Consider the following 16430-nt stretch of genomic DNA (forward strand, 5'->3'; position numbering starts at 1 on the left):
AGCTTTGGAGCAGACCTCTGAATCCCAGGCCATAGTATGAGTAAACAACTTTGCAGATGACCCCACACACCTGGAATTGATGATGGCAACGTCATGTAAAACACAGCAAGGGGACTCAATAAAGAGTCTCCATTTTTTTCCAAAAATTCTGCCACAGACACCCCTTAAGTGGCATCAATTTCGCCAGAGTTTTTTAAAACGGTTGGTGAGGTGATTTTCAAAAATCATCAAGCTTTTAGTCTCCCCAAGATGACACAGGGGTAGAAAAGTCCTTGCGGATCCAGGATATGTTCATCTTGATGAACATTAGTCTGTCTACATTGTCACTGGACAGCCACGTGCGCTTATCTGTCAGCACACCACCAGGAGTGCTGAACACACGTTCAGAGAGAACGCTGGCTGCGGGGCACGACAAGATCTCCAAGGCGTGAGTGGTGAGCTCAGGCCATTTTTCAAGATTGGAAGCCCAAAATGAGCAAGGGTCCAGTTCCACAGTCATGGCATTGATGTTAACTTGGAGATACTCTTGTACCATCCTCTCTAGGCGTTGGCTGTGCGTGAGACTTCTTGTCTCCTGTAGCCTTGCAAAGGATGGTCTAAAAAAATCTTGAAACGATTAGAAAAAATTGCTCTTACCACCAGATACGATGTTACTGTTACGGTTTGAGTGATGACTCGATAGTCGGTTGGCAAGTTAGAACTCAGAGATTCACTACGTGCACCACTGGTGTTTTGTAGAAAAGCAGATGTTAGATTCTGTAACAGTCTCTGCTGATACTCCTGCATGTGTGAATCCCTTTCTATGGCAGGAATTATTTCGCCAAATTTACTTTTGTATCGGGGATCTAAGAGTGTGGCAACTCAGTAGTCAGCATTACTTCGGATTCTGACAATCCGAGGGTCATGTTGCAGGTAGTGCAGCAAGAAGGCACTCATGTGTCTTGCGCATCCAGGAGGATCAAGTCCTTGTTGTCTTGTTGGTGGCGAGGTGAGAATCATGGTTCCTTCCTCTGCCCTCTCCCCCCAACCTCGCACAACAGAAATTTGATCAATGTCTCCCTCATCTGATGGGTCTTCCATGCCCAGCGCCAGTTCGCCCTCCACTTCTTCCTCGCCTCCTGCACCTTCCTCAACAGTTTAGCTGCTACCATGCGCCCTCGGTGATCCCTCTCCGGTAATACCCTCCAATGCCAGCCGCCTTGGTGCTGCCAACCATCTGGACCTTGGAGATATTATCCCTTCTGCATACGACTCCTCCTGTTCCTCCTCCTCTTGTTCCACCACCTGAATCCGAATACTGTTTAAAGTGTGCTCCAGCATGTAAAGCACTGGAATGGTCATGCTGATAATGGCATCGTCAGCACTAAACATCTTCGTTGCAATTTCCAAACTGTGCAGAAGGGTGCATACGTCCCTGATCTGAGACCACTCCTGCAATGTGATTTGCCCCACCTCTGGGTCTCATTGGCCCAGGCTATACATCATAACGTATTGCACCAGGACTCATCGGTGCTGCCACAGTCGCTGCAACATGTGCAGAGTTGAATTCCACCATGTGGGCACATCGAATTTTAGCCGGTGAACTGGCAGGCCCAACGACATCTGTAGAGATGTAAGTCGTTGAGCTGAGGGGTGCGAATGGCGGAAGTGAGCACACAGCGACTGTGCCTTCAGCAGAAGCCCATTTAAACTGGGATAGTGGGATAAAAATTGCTGGACAACCAGGTTCAAAACGTGAACCATACAAGGCACGTGTGTGACATTGCCCTGGCGAAGGGCCACATCCAGGTTTGCAGCATTGTCGCACACGGCCTTCCCTGGCTGCAGGTTGAGTGGAGACAACCATTGATGGAACTCGGTCTCCAGAGCTAACCACAACACAACTCAGCTGTGTGACTCACATTTCCCAGACATTTCAATGTAAACAATGCCTGATGCCTTGAGCCCAGGTGACAGCATAGTAAGGAGGTGTGCAGGATTCCTTCTGCGCAGTTAGAACGCGGGTGACAATACCAGACAGGCTTTGAGTACAGGACCGAGAGGAGGTTAAGGAGGCAGAAGCACTGGAGGAACTTCTAGATACATAGGATCGACGAGCAACTCGTGGGGACGGCAAGACTTGGACAGCAGCCCCTTCTCCTGATGTCGCCATAGTTACCTAGTGCCCAGTCACCGACATGTAATGCCCCTGTCCATGTCTACTCGTCCAAGTGTCTGTGGTGAAATGCACCCTGTCACACACAGAGTTTCTCAAGGAAGCGGTGATGTTGTTTGCGACATGCTGGTGTAGCGCAGGCACAGCTTTCTTTGAGAAGTAGTGGCGACTGGGCATCTGGAAAACTGCAACGGACATAAGGTCTCAAAAATCCTCTGTGTCCATCAGGCGGAAAGGCAGCATTTCTGTAACCAACAGCTTGCAGATGGTGAAATTCAACCTCTTAGCTTTGTCATGGCTTGGAGGAAATGGTCTTTTACTTGTCCACATCTGTGGGACTGAGGGCTGGCTGCCGTGCTTAGACAGAGTTGAGTAGGGTGTCTCTGGCAAACTGCTGGTCTGTGAGGAAGGTGCAGGCGGAGACGTTATGTTGCAGCAGGTGTTTCCACTTGCAAATGTCCTGATGACCTGCCAATCACACTGGCTGTTGCAGGTAAAGAGGTGGAAAGTCTACGTCCAAAACCATGAGCGACTGCTGTCCCCACAGAGGATGAAAAGGATGCGGATGCACTTGATGGGGCAGACGGCGGTTGACCCGGCACACTAGGCTGCATTGCAGCAAAATGAGCTTCCCACTGCAACTTATGCCTCATATGCATGTGACGGTTCATGCATGAAGTACTCAAGCTAGTGATTTTTTGGCCTCTACTGAGATTTTGTTGACAAATCTTACAGACAACATGAGTTGGGTCATCCATTACGATGTCAAAAAATGCCCAGGCTTTGCAAGGCTTAGAGCCTGTGCGACCTGAAGAGCCACCACGACTTCTGGTCTGAGGCACAGTTGGGGTTGAGGATGCAGTTGTTGACATGCATCCAGTACTCCGTCTCTGTCCAGGAAGGCGCAACGTAACCTCGTCGTCAGACTCGTCACTAGCATCCACCTCCACCTCCTCTGCTGACCTCATGGACTGGCGAACTGTGGGTTGACAGTAAGTGGGGTCTCCAACCTTGTCATCATTATCTTGTGTGTTCTCACACCCATCGTCCTCAGAGCCAACTTCTTCCTGCTCTGACCGAAAAGTCAAGTTTTCGCTCCAATCAGGTATCTCAGTCTCATCATTATCTTCCTCATTGTCTCCACCAACAGGAGTTACAGTTTGGGAATGAGGGTCAATATTATGCTCAGAACTAGAGTTGAGCGAAACGGGTCGGCCATTTTCAGAAGTCGCCGACTTTTGGCAAAGTCGGGTTTCATGAAACTCGACCCGACCCCTGTGTGGGGTCGGCCATGAAGTCGGCGATCTTCTGAATCTGGTATTGGAATTCCGATCCCGAGTTTCGATATGTTTGCAATATCGGAAATCGGTATCGGAATCCAGATTTAAGTGTAAAATAAAGAATTAAAATAAAAAATATTGCTATACTTACCCTCTGACGCGCCCTGGTACTAACCGGCAGCCTTTCTTCCTTCGAATCAGCGCTTGCAGGACCTTGCGGTGTTGTCGCGGCTTGTGATTAGTCGCACGACCGCCTATGTGACCGCTCGCGCGACCAATCACAAGCTGCCGGAAAGAAGCAGGGCGCGTCCGAGGGTGAGTATATTCCTATTAGGTATATACTCACCCTCGGACGCGCCCTGCTTCTTGTGGTGACGTCGCGGCTTGTGATTGGTCGCGCGAGCGGTCACATGGGCGGTCGCGCGACCAATCACAAGCGGCGACGTCACCGCAAGGTCCTGCAAGCGCTGATTCGAAGGAAGGAAGGTTCCCGGTTAGTACCAGGGCGCGTCCGAGGGTGAGTATAGCGATATTTTTTATTTTAATTCTTTATTTTACACTTAAATATGGATCGCAGGGCCTGAAGGAGAGTTTCCTCTCCTTCAGACCCTGGGAACCATTGGAAACCCAATGCACTGCATTGGGTTTCGAGTTTCGGCTGACCCCGACCCCGACTTTTTTATAGGATCGGCCGATTTCACTCGACCCGACTCTTGAAAAAGTCGGGTTTCGTGAAACCCGACCCGATCCTATAAAAGTAAAAGTCGCTCAACCCTACTCAGAACCTTCTTCATCTGGGCCTGGATCTGACGCACAAAGATTCTGGGCATCAGTGCAGATCATTTCCTCGTCTGGATTCACAGAAGCTCTGGAGCAGACCTCTGATTCCCAGGCTATAGTATGAGTAAACAGCTATACAGACTCAACCATCTGTGTTACCCCATGCTCAGACAAGCGGCTGGATACTTGGTTGCTGTGAGGAAGCAAGTGCGATTGGGGTGACAACTCTGAGGACTGGAATAGTTGTGATGTTGAAGTTGACATGGAGGAGAGCCCACTTGAACGAGCACTTGATATCCGTTCAAGCACCTGCTGTTTTTGTGCCTCATCTGGAATTTTTGGCGATGCTCGTAGCGATGGTCGTAAGAAAGGGATCATATCAGATTTCCACGAAAAGAAGTAGACATCTTACTTTGGCTGGAAGATGGTCTTTCTTCTGCAGATGTTACTGTTGCTTTACCAGCTACCCCACGGACACAACCTTTTTTTCCCTTTCCAACACGCCTATTCCCCTTTCCACCAGGAGCAGGCCTTTTGCCACTCATTTTAGTGCTTAACTAATTGGCAATTCTGTATCTGTAGTTGTTGGCACAACAACCGATGGATGAAATCTGAGCAGAACTGAGTGGCCAAACTGTGGTACTAGGCCCAAAAGGAATTACTGGGTTAGATGCAGTAAAAATTTAGATAAACAAGCGGTGTAGTTAGCTTCACAGGCGGGCTACTCCGCTGACATGCAGACACTGCTCCTAGGCCCAAAACTATTTACTGGGTTAGATGCGGTAAAAATTTAGATACACAGGCGTGCAGACACTGCTCCTGGGCCCAAAACTAGTTACTGGGTTAAATGCAGTAAAAATTTAGATACACAGGCGTGCGGACACTGCTCCTAGGCCCAAAACTATTTACTGGGTTAGATGCAGTAAAAATTTAGATACACAGGCATGCAGACACTGATCCTGAAAAAGAAAAAAAAGGAGACATACACAACACCAGGGATCACCAAAAAAGGATAATAAATTATAATGTAATAATAAATTTTATTAAGGTCAAACAAGACACTCCAAACAGTTAAAAACATTTAAAAACCAAAACAGTACATATCCCAAATGGGGAATACCCCCCAAGACCCGAAAGAGGCTTAATACCAAGAAATGTGTACATATATAGAATAACATGTAAATTCACATCACAATATATGATATAAATGGACATATACACAGTGTATAGCTGTTCAGGGCTCGGAACAATAATGTATGCTTTATAGGCATATAAACACTATGGCCATAGTGGATAAAAAATGGTGCTCCCCAAAAAACATGAAAAAATCATATATACCAGATGATGATCCACCTAAAAGGCATGTATGGCCCACACATGAAATGTACCAATTATACACAGATGTAAGAACAAAGGGCAGTATCACGAGACTGATAAGTCTAATACTTCTATATGTATATAAACGCCCTATATGCCCAATAAGCCAAATACAACCACAGACTACCTGTAAATAGTGTAATACTAGTGCAACATGAAATGCCGGGCAGCTCCTAATCCTCAATATCGGCAAATAAGGAGGACAGGCATGGATGAAATATATAAGATCAGGTAACAACATATACAACCTGCCTGGAGACAATAGCTAGGTCTAACCGATAAAGGGAAGGCATAAAGGTGGTGGCATAAAGGTATAGACAAGCGGGAGTTAAAGCACCATATAGAACCTGCCCAAGGAATAGAACAGCACTAGTCCGGTATAGAGCCAGTCATGGGGGGCAAAGACAAGCTCAACGCGTGTCGCCACAGAGTGGCTTCGTCAGGGGCGAAGTAACAATGTCCGTATGTTGACACTTATATATACAACTATCTAAATGAGTTTTCCATACTAGCTGTGATGATCCTCTCCAGGGGACCATGGCAGGCTCCACAACAGATGCTGTAGCGCCATGCTGGGAGCCGGAAGTATAACAATGTCATCGGAAATGACGCCGGCAGGTGTAACAAGATAGAAGGCGGCAGCTACAATGCGCATGCGCCAAGAGAGGTCACCTATTGCAAAACACTGAAGGTGCTGATAGTAAGGTGTGCCAAAATGGAGGCGCAGTGCGCAGGCGCAAAAGCGCGTTCAATGGATACAAGGCGTCCTGCGTATCGTGAATGATAGTGAGGCTCGAGCACAATGTGCAAAAGAGGATGGTACACACCGTATACAAAGCATAAAAGAACGATCCACAATATTGTATTAGTTTACTAGCTATTGAACCAGTTCTACGCCCGGGTGGCTAGCATCTATATTGGTATATGGTCTCCATCCTGGTATGTGCTGCTCCATCCTGCGTCCCCATCCTGTCATGAGCTGCACCCATCCTGCACTCCCATTCTGACATGTGCTGCTCCCATCCTGCACCCCCATTCTGACATGTGCTGCTCCATCCTGCGTCCCCATCCTGTCATGTGCTGCACCTATCCTGCGCCCCCATCCTGCCATGTGTTGCACCCATCCTGTGCCTCCATTCTGACATGTTCTGCACCCATCTTGCGCCCCCATTCTGTCATGTGTTGCACCCATCCTGCGCCCCCATTTTGTCATGTGCTGCTCCCATCCTGCGCCCCCATTGTGACATGTGCTGCACCCATCCTGCGCCTCCATTCTGACATGTTCTGCACCCATCCTGTGCCTCCATTCTGTCATTTGTTGCTCCTATCCTGTCATGTGCTGCTCCCATCCTGTGCCCCCATTCTGTCATGTGCTGCTCCCATCCTGTGCCCCCGTTCTTTCATGTGCTGCTCCCATCCTGCGCCCCTGTTCTGTCATGTGCTGCTCCCATCCTGCGCCCGTTCTGTCATGTGCTGCTGCCATCCTGCGCCCCCGTTCTGTCATGTGCTGCTCCCATCCTGCGCCCATTCTGTCATGTGCTGCTACCATCCTGCGCCCCCATTCTGTCATGTGCTGCTCCCATCCTGCGCCCGTTTTGTCATGTGCTGCTACCATCGTGCGCCCGTTCTGTCATGTGATGTTCCCATCCTGTGCCCCGTTCTGTCATGTGCTGCTCCCATCCTGTGCCCCCGTTCTTTCATGTGCTGCTCCCATCCTGCGCCCCTGTTCTGTTATGTGCTGCTCCCATCCTGCGCCCGTTCTGTAATGTGCTGCTGCCATCCTGCTCCCACGTTCTGTCATGTGCTGCTGCCATCCTGCGCCCCCGTTCTGTCATGTGCAGCTCCCATCCTGCGCCCCTGTTCTGTCATGTGCTGCTCCCATCCTGCGCCCGTTCTGTCATGTGCTGCTGCCATCCTGCGCCCCCGTTCTGTCATGTGATGCTCCCATCTTGCGCCCCCATTCTGTCATGTGCTGCTCCCATCCTGCGCCCCTGTTCTGTCATGTGCTGCTCCCATCCTGCGCCCCCATTCTGTCATGTGCTGCTCCCATCCTGCGCCCCCGTTCTGTCATGTGCTGCTGCCATCCTGCGCCCCCGTTCTGTCATGTGCTGCTCCCATCCTGCGCCCCTGTTCTGTCATGTACTGCTCCCATCCTGCGCCCGTTCTGTCATGTGCTGCTGCCATCCTGTGCCCCCGTTCTGTCATGTGCTGCTCCCATCTTGCGCCCCCATTCTGTCATGTGCTGCTCCCATCCTGCGCCCCTGTTCTGTCATGTGCTGCTCCCTTCTTGCGCCCCCATTCTGTCATGTGCTGCTGCCATCCTGCGCCCCCGTTCTGTCATGTGCTGCTACCATCCTGCGCCCATTCTGTCATGTGCTGCTGCTATCCTGCGCACAATATGGCCATAGTGGATAAAAAATGGTGCTCCCAAAAAAACATGAAAAAATCATATATACCAGATGATGATCCACCTAAAAGGCATGTATGGCCCACACATGAAATGCACCAATTATACACAGATGTAAGAACAAAGGGCAGTATCACGAGACTGATAAGTCTAATACTTCTATATGTATATAAACGCCCTATATGCCCAATAAGCCAAATACAACCACAGACTACCTGTAAATGGTGTAATACTAGTGCAACATGAAATGCCGGGCAGCTCCTAATCCTCAATATCGGCACATAAGGAGGACAGGCATGGATGAAACAGCATAATTTGCATACTTCACCAATGCTACTTTTGATGTGAGGCACTATATTTGTTATTTCGTTCTGGCGCATGCGTAAATTACCATTGCTTTTCCTCCATCTAAGCATTTCTGCCAAGAAGTCTGGGGTATATATAAGCATAACAGTACTAGGGATTTCTGCTATCATATGCGGTGTATCCACCTTTGTTTATCTCTGTAGTATCCGGACATTCTACTAATCATATATATATATTTTATTATCCTTTTTTTTTTTTCTACATGACAACAGGTTGGCCATTGGCGTTAGCGCATGCGCATTACTTATATCGTTCCTTTATTTGCATATACCCGCGTCAAATCCGAGCATATAAACTAATATAATATTGTGGATCGTTCTTTTATGCTTCGTATACGGTGTGTACCATCCTCTTTTGCACATTGTGCTCGAGCCTCACTATCATTCACGATACGCAGGACGCCTTGTATCCATTGAACGCGCTTTTGCGCCTGTGCACTGCGCTGCTGCGCCTCCATTTTGGCACACCTTACTATCAGCACCTTCAGTGTTTTGCAATAGGCGACCTCTCTTGGCGCATGCGCATTGTAGCTGCCGCCTTCCATCTTGGTACACCTGCCGGCGTCATTTCCGATGACGTTGTTATACTTCCGGCACCCAGCATGGCGCTGCAGCGTCTGTTGTGGAGCCTGCCATGGTCCCCTGGAGAGGATCTTCACAGCTGGTATGGAAAACTCATTTAGATAGTTGTATATATAAGTGTCAACATACGGACATTGTTACTTCCACCCCTGACGAAGCCATTGGGATTTTCTTTGCTCCCCATGACTGGCTCTATACCAGACTAGTGCTGTTCTATTCCTTGCGCAGGTTCTATATGGCCCTTTAACTCCCGCTTGTCTATACCTTTATGCCACCACCTTTATGCCTTCCCTTTATCGGTTAGACCTAGCTATTGTCTCCAGGCAGGTTGTATATGTTGTTACCTGATCTTATATATTTCATCCATGCATGTCCTCCTTATTTGCCGATATTGAGGATTAGGAGCTGCCCGGCATTTCATGTTGCACTAGTATTACACAATTTACAGGTAGTCTGTGGTTGTATTTGGCTTATTGGGCATATAGGGCGTTTATATACATATAGAAGTATTAGACTTATCAGTCTCGTGATACTGCCCTTTGTTCTTACATCTGTGTATAATTGGTGCATTTCATGTGTGGGCCATACATGCCTTTTAGGTGGATCATCATCTGGTATATATGACTTTTTCATGTTTTTTTGGGAGCTCCATTTTTTATCCACTATGGCCATAGTGTTTATACGCCTATAGAGCATACATTATTGTTCCGAGCCCTGAACAGCTATACACTGTATGTGTCCATTTATATCATATATTGTGATGTGAATTTACATGTTATTCTGTATATGTACACATTTCTTGGTATTAAGCCTCTTTCGGGTCTTGAGGGGTATTCCCCATTTGGGATATGTACCGTTTTGGTTTTTAAATGTTTTTAACTGTTTGGAGTGTCTTGTTTGACCTTAATAAAATTTATTATTACATTATAATTTATTATCCTTTTTTGGTGATCCCTGGTGTTGTGTATGTCTCCTTTTTTTCTTTTTCATTACTCTGGTTTGACATACTCCAGGTGGATCCCAGTCTGTGACAGTATGATGGTGCCCTCCACCCCCTTTATCTTCAGACACTGCTCCTGGGCCCAAAACTATTTACTGGGTTAGATGCAGTAAAAATTTAGATACACAGTTGTGCAGACACTGCTCCTAGGCCCAAAACTATTTACTGGGTTAGATGCGGTAAAAATTGAGATACACAGGCGTGCACACACTGCTCCAAGGCCCAAAACTATTTACTGGGTTAGATGCAGTAAAAATTGAGATACACAGGTGTGCAGACACTGCTCCTAGACCCAAAACTATTTACTGGGTTAGATGCAGTAAAAATTTAGATACACAGGTGTGCAGACACTGCTCCTATGCCCAAAACTATTTACTGGGTTAGAAGCTGTAAAAATTTAGATACACAGGCGGTGTAGCTAGCTTCACAGGCGGGCTACTCAAATGAATATCAGACAATGCTACTAGCCCAAAAGAATTGGCTGAGCTAGATTACACCAAATGCTGTGACAAACACTTGCACAGCACTGGCACAGACCTGCCTGGCAAAAAGTGCTATGAACTGCTGTAACCTTCCCTGAAAAGGGCTGATATTACAACTAGTCCCGACTCCTCCTGACTCCCTAAACCTATCTCTCTGAAAATTGGCTCCAAAAAAACACTCTTAGACTGTATAGCGCCCACAGCAGCAGTGGTGCCGTCTAACACTAAGCTGCAGCAGTGAGGAAATGGTGGCGACGGGGCAAATGGCTGGTTCTTATAGGGTAAGGACATGTGCCATACACAGCCAATGACACATGCCCTTACTTGTGTGCATCACATTCACATTGCTGTGTGTGTGCGCACTGCTGATAGGCTGAGAGACTGCACCGCCCCACTGTAAATGCGGGAAATAAAAAAAAATGGAGATGGCATTATTTCAGCACAGATCTATCCCTCCCCCCCCCTCCCCCTTCCCGCCCACTATACACTGAAACAGTCTATTAACAATGATAAACAGTTTTAATGTGCAAATCAAGTTAGGCTTTTGGTGAACGAACAGTTATCGAACAGAAACTCGAACAGCCGAATTTTAAGCAAATTGTTCGAGTTCGTCGAACGACTCGAACACCGCACAAAACAGCTTGAATTTGAAATTGTCGAACAGTTCGACTTGAACACCGCTCATCTCTAATAATTAGGTTTATAACATAGAATGGTGAAAATATAAAAATCCCATTTTTGCCACAAAAATGTTCTTTTAGCCCAAAGTTTTTACATTCACAAGAGTAACAAAGGTGAAAATGGACCCCAAAATGTGTTGTGCTATTTTGTCGGAGTATTTAGATACCCCATATATGGGAGAATTGGGCGCACGGCAAGACTCAGAAAGGAAGGAGTGACATTTTGGATTGCAGACTTTGAAGGAATGTCTGTGGGTGTCATGTATTTAGAGAACCCCTGATGTGCCTAAACAGTGGAAACCCCCCACAAGTGACCCTACTTTAAAAGGTAGACCTATCAAGGAATTTATCTAGATATGTGGTGCACCTTGAATCCACAGGTGCTTCACAGAATTTTTCAACGTTAATCTGTGAAAATTAAAATATATATATTTTTCAAACAAAAATGTTGTTTTAGCACCAATTTTTTCGTTTTCACAAGGATAGGAGGAAATAGCCTCCAGAATTTGTTGTGCAATTTTTCCTGAGTATGACAATACCCCATATGTGGTCAAAAACTACTTTTGAGGCACAGTGCAAAACGCAGAAGGGAAGAAGCGCCATAATGGAGTTCAGATTTTGCTGGACTAGTTTGAGAGTGCCACGCCACACTGGCAGAGCCCCTGAAGTGCCAGAACAGCAGAACCCCCATAAGAGACCCCATTTTACAAACGACATATCTCATTTAATTCATCTAAGGGTGCAGTGATCTCATTAACACCACAGGTGGGTCATAGTGTTTTATATCATTGGGCAGTTGTGACGCCCAGGAGACCGGGATACCCAGCACCGGACCAATGGAGTCTGTCTCTTGAGGGGGATGTCACGGGTGGCTTGACCCGGTGCTGTGGCCTCAGGCAATGCACAGTGTAAGGGGTATCATGAGGGGACAGGCACTTACTTGATCAGCAGCAGGTTCTCCCAGCGGTGACGATCCCGATCCTGGATAGATGGCTATTGTCCAAATGAAAGACTGAGGCACTGAAACGTTTGACCAGTTTACTTTAACATAAAAGGATTTACAACCAGTCCTGTCACCGGAGTCTGTATGGGAACTCTGAGTTACTTTGACCCTGCCGGGGTCTTCGCCTCTTATTGTGCGCAATTTCTGTGTGGCCCTGCTGCTGTATGTGAACTGGCTGCCGGCCCAATCTGTCCCCTCCGGGTCCTGGTTCGACGGGCAACCCGAGTCCTTTTATCGGTTTACCCCCTCTGGGAGTACCGCTGAACTCTGTGTCTGTTGCTGCGTCCGGCCCTAGTGAAGCTGATATCACCTCACGTTTTTCCGGTTGCTGTATTATATATAATGAATACAGCCACGGATCCGGTATCCGTCTTTGCGCCTGTTCTGGGTAGTGATTAATGCTACCCGGTTCTCACAATGTCCTTTTTCTCTATCCCTCTTCTCCTCAGGCCGGTGATTTTGACCTGGAATCTGTCACAGGGCTGTTAGAGATTCAACTGTATGACCTCTCACTTTCAGCTCCTTAGCCCAACTGCCATTTCTTCTCTCAGACCAGAATGGATCAAGGGGAGTCTCTGGAGCTCCCCCTTCTGGCCGGAGGTGGTAGTGCAGTCTTGCTATTTTAGTATTTGTACTTACTGTCAGTAACTATTTTTGTGGCAAATACCCCTAGGGGTGCCACATTCCCCCTTAGTTAAGAACAGTACTCCGGGACTGTGGGACAATAACATTTTGAAATAACAATTAATATGTACAGAGTCTTAAAAATTAAAAGTTACAAAAACCACTCAAGGAAACAAAAATAGAGTTCTGTAAAAAGTCACTTCAAATAGCGTCCATTAATACAGTTCTATCCTTGAAGGTATTAGGAAAGGCACTGTACTTAGTGTCCAGGAATTTAGTTCCATTTTTCCAACGGAGTTATCAATATAAAGTCTAAAGAAAGTTCAAGAAGAGCAAAAAGCAAAGTTCAAAAAGCAGTCTTTCCGGAGCTTTGATTTAGTGCCTCCGGGCTGATAAAAAGTTCAAGAATATGCAAGAAGTTCATACAGACAAGTCTCTGTAGGCACTGGGCTTAAACGTTGCAGACTGATAACAATGACTATACTACATTTTCTGTTTAACTATATACGGCATAACATATATACAATTCACATTATGAGCTTTTTAGTTGGTAATCTGCATACCTGGCCGGTAATTGACCCTGGGTACTACGCTGTGATCTACGTAATAGCGGTGTTTCTTCATGTGGTGTACTACTGTCTACTGCGGATGTAGTATCTGCCCGCTCTACTAAAGATAATTCCACGACTATGGAGTTGGCAAGTCCACCGTGAATGGGATTACTCTGACCAGGAATCTGTTCTTCCTGGCCTGGAACCTCCTGTAGTACGGGGTCAGCCTCTTCCTGTCTTGGGACTTCTGGTATTGGGTTCGGTGTTGGATAAAAGGCCACCATGGGAACCACTACTGCACCATGGTATGTTAGTAGGGTTTTGGGAAAGTCTCCTATACAGGTGTGATACACTTCCTCTTCTTTTTCCTTTACTTTTTGAACCTGTATGGGTTGAATAACTTCTGGTTCTGGCTGGACAACGTCTGGCTCTTTCAATGCTTCCGGACATAATTTAAGATTGTCTCTTGACACTAGTACAGATGTTAAGCCTCCGTTTTTGCTAATGAGACACATTTTAGGATTATCCACTCTTGTTGGTAAAACTGTGTAGGGTACGGCTTCCCACTGATTGTCCAGTTTATTGGTTCGACGATTTCTCTTGAGCACTTGGTCACCTGGTCTTAATGGGGTCGCTAGAGCATTCTGGTTGAAAGTTCGCTCTTGTCTTTCTCTAGTTTGCTGAAGGCTTCTTTCCACACTCTCTTGCACTTGGCGATACTGCTTTTGCCGTATGATATCCCAATTGGAGTCTTGAACTTCTGCGTCTGGTTTCAGAATTCCCATTTCTAGATCGATTGGTAATTGGCCGGGTCTTGCACGCATAAGGTAAGCTGGGGTGCAGTTGGTGGAGCTCACCGGGACATGATTATACAGATCCACCAAGTCAGGCAATTTCTCTGGCCATTGATTCCTTTCTGTCTCAGGTAAAGTCTTTAGTAGGTCTATTACAATATGGTTCATCTTCTCGCATAAGCCGTTTGTTTGTGGATGATAGGCCGTCGTCCGGATCTTTTTGCAACCATACATATTACAGAATTCTCTGAAGATCTCTGATTCAAAGGCTGTACCTTGGTCGGTGAGAACCTGTTCCGGATATCCATGGGGTCTACAAAAGTACGTTTGGAACGCTTTGGCTGCTGTTTTTGCTGTCAGATCTTTTACGGGTACTACTACCAAGATACGTGAATAATGGTCCACGATGGTCAAGGCATAGACATAGCCGGACCGGCTTGGTGTCAACTTCACGTGGTCCATGGCTACAAGTTCAAGTGGTTGTTTGGTGATTATGGGCTGCAGTGGTGCTCTTTGGTTCTTTTGATCGTTTCTTCTGAGGTTGCACGGGCCACAATTTCTGCACCACTGTTCGATTGATTTTCTCATCCCGACCCAATAAAATCTTTCTCTTAGAAGTACTTCTAACTTTTTCCAACCGAAGTGACCAGCACCATTATGGTAAGCTTCGAGGACCATCTTCACATCTTGTTTAGGCACAATAATCTGCCAAACCAATTCATGTGTTTTCGGATTGGTGTATCTTCTACAGAGCTTCCCTTGATACAGGAACATTTTGCCTCTCTCTTTCCAGAGTTGATGCGTCTCTTCTGGGGCATCCTCATCGGGATATGCACTTTGCTCAGTCAACAGTTCCTTCACCAACTTCACAGCCGGATTGCTGTCTTGGGTGTCAGCCCATCTATGGTGTGCTAACGGATTAAAATTCACCTCTTGTTGTTTCTGATAGGTACTTGACTGATGATGTTTTGCCTTGGGACGATGGAAGGCTGGTAGTTCAATTTCTTCAAGCTCCCCCGTTTCCTCTTCTACATCTCTCAAGTGTGGCATCCGGGATAGGGCATCGGCATTTCCATTCTTGCGACCTGCTCGATACTTGATTATGAAGTTGTAATTAGATAACCGGGCTATCCATCGCTGTTCTAACGCACCTAATTTGGCTGTGTCCAGGTGGGTCAACGGATTGTTGTCAGTATAGACAATAAATTCTGCAGCGGCCAGATAGTGTTTGAAACGCTCCGTCACAGCCCAAACTACTGCCAGTAGTTCCAATTTGAAGGAGCTGTAATTTTCTGAATTTCTTTCAGTAGGCCGGAGCTTTCTACTTGCAAAGGCGATGACTTTCTCCCGACCTTCTTGCTTTTGTGACAGTACCGCTCCTAGTCCCACATTACTGGCATCGGTGTAGAGGATGAAAGGTTGATGGTAATCTGGGTATGCCAGAACCTCTTCTCCGGTTAGTGCCTTCTTTAGTTGTTCAAAGGAGTCTTCCGTTTCGTCGTTCCACTGAAAAGGAGGGTTTCGGTTTGAAGGTTTCTTCGTCTGCCCTACCAAGGTGTCTTGCAAGGGTGCTGCCAACTTGGTAAATCCTTTTATAAATCTGCGATAGTAACCCACCAATCCCAGGAATTGTCTCACTTCTTTTGCGCTGGTAGGTCTTGGCCAATCCCTTATGGCGCTTATTTTCTCAGGATCTGGTGCTACTCCCTCCGAACTCACGATGTGTCCCAGGTACTGTACCTTTGGCTTGAGACGGTGACATTTGGATGGCTTGACTTTCATGCCATACCTGGATAAGGCTTCGAACACTTCTGCCAGGTCTATTAAGTGTTGTTCGTAAGTCTTTGAGTAGACGATCACATCATCTAGGTACAGGAGGACGGTCTCGAAGTTCTTGTGTCCGAGGCAGCATTCCATCAGCCACTGGAAGGTACCGGATGCGTTGCAGAGTCCGAACGGCATGCGATTAAATTCACATAGACCCATTGGTGTGGTGAATGCCGTCTTTTCCTTATCTCTCTCAGCCACAGGGACTTGCCAATACCCGCTTGTTAAGTCTAAGGTGGAAAAATAATTAGCAGATTTCAAAGCAGTTAAGGACTCTTCTATCCTAGGCAAGGGGTAGGCGTCTTTATGGGTGATGTTATTAATCTTCCGGTAGTCTACGCACATTCTCATGGTTCCGTCCTTTTTTTTGACAATCACTAGAGGGGCCGCCCAGGGGCTACAGCTGTCTCTTATTACCCCGGCCTTTTTCATTTCCCTCAGCATATCTTTTGCACATTGATAGTGAGCGGGCGGTATGGGTCTATATCTTTCTTTTATTGGGGGATGGTCACCTGTGGGGATT

The sequence above is a fragment of the Ranitomeya imitator genome, chromosome 1, assembly GCF_032444005.1.
Source record: "Ranitomeya imitator isolate aRanImi1 chromosome 1, aRanImi1.pri, whole genome shotgun sequence".
NCBI lineage: Eukaryota > Metazoa > Chordata > Amphibia > Anura > Dendrobatidae > Ranitomeya > Ranitomeya imitator.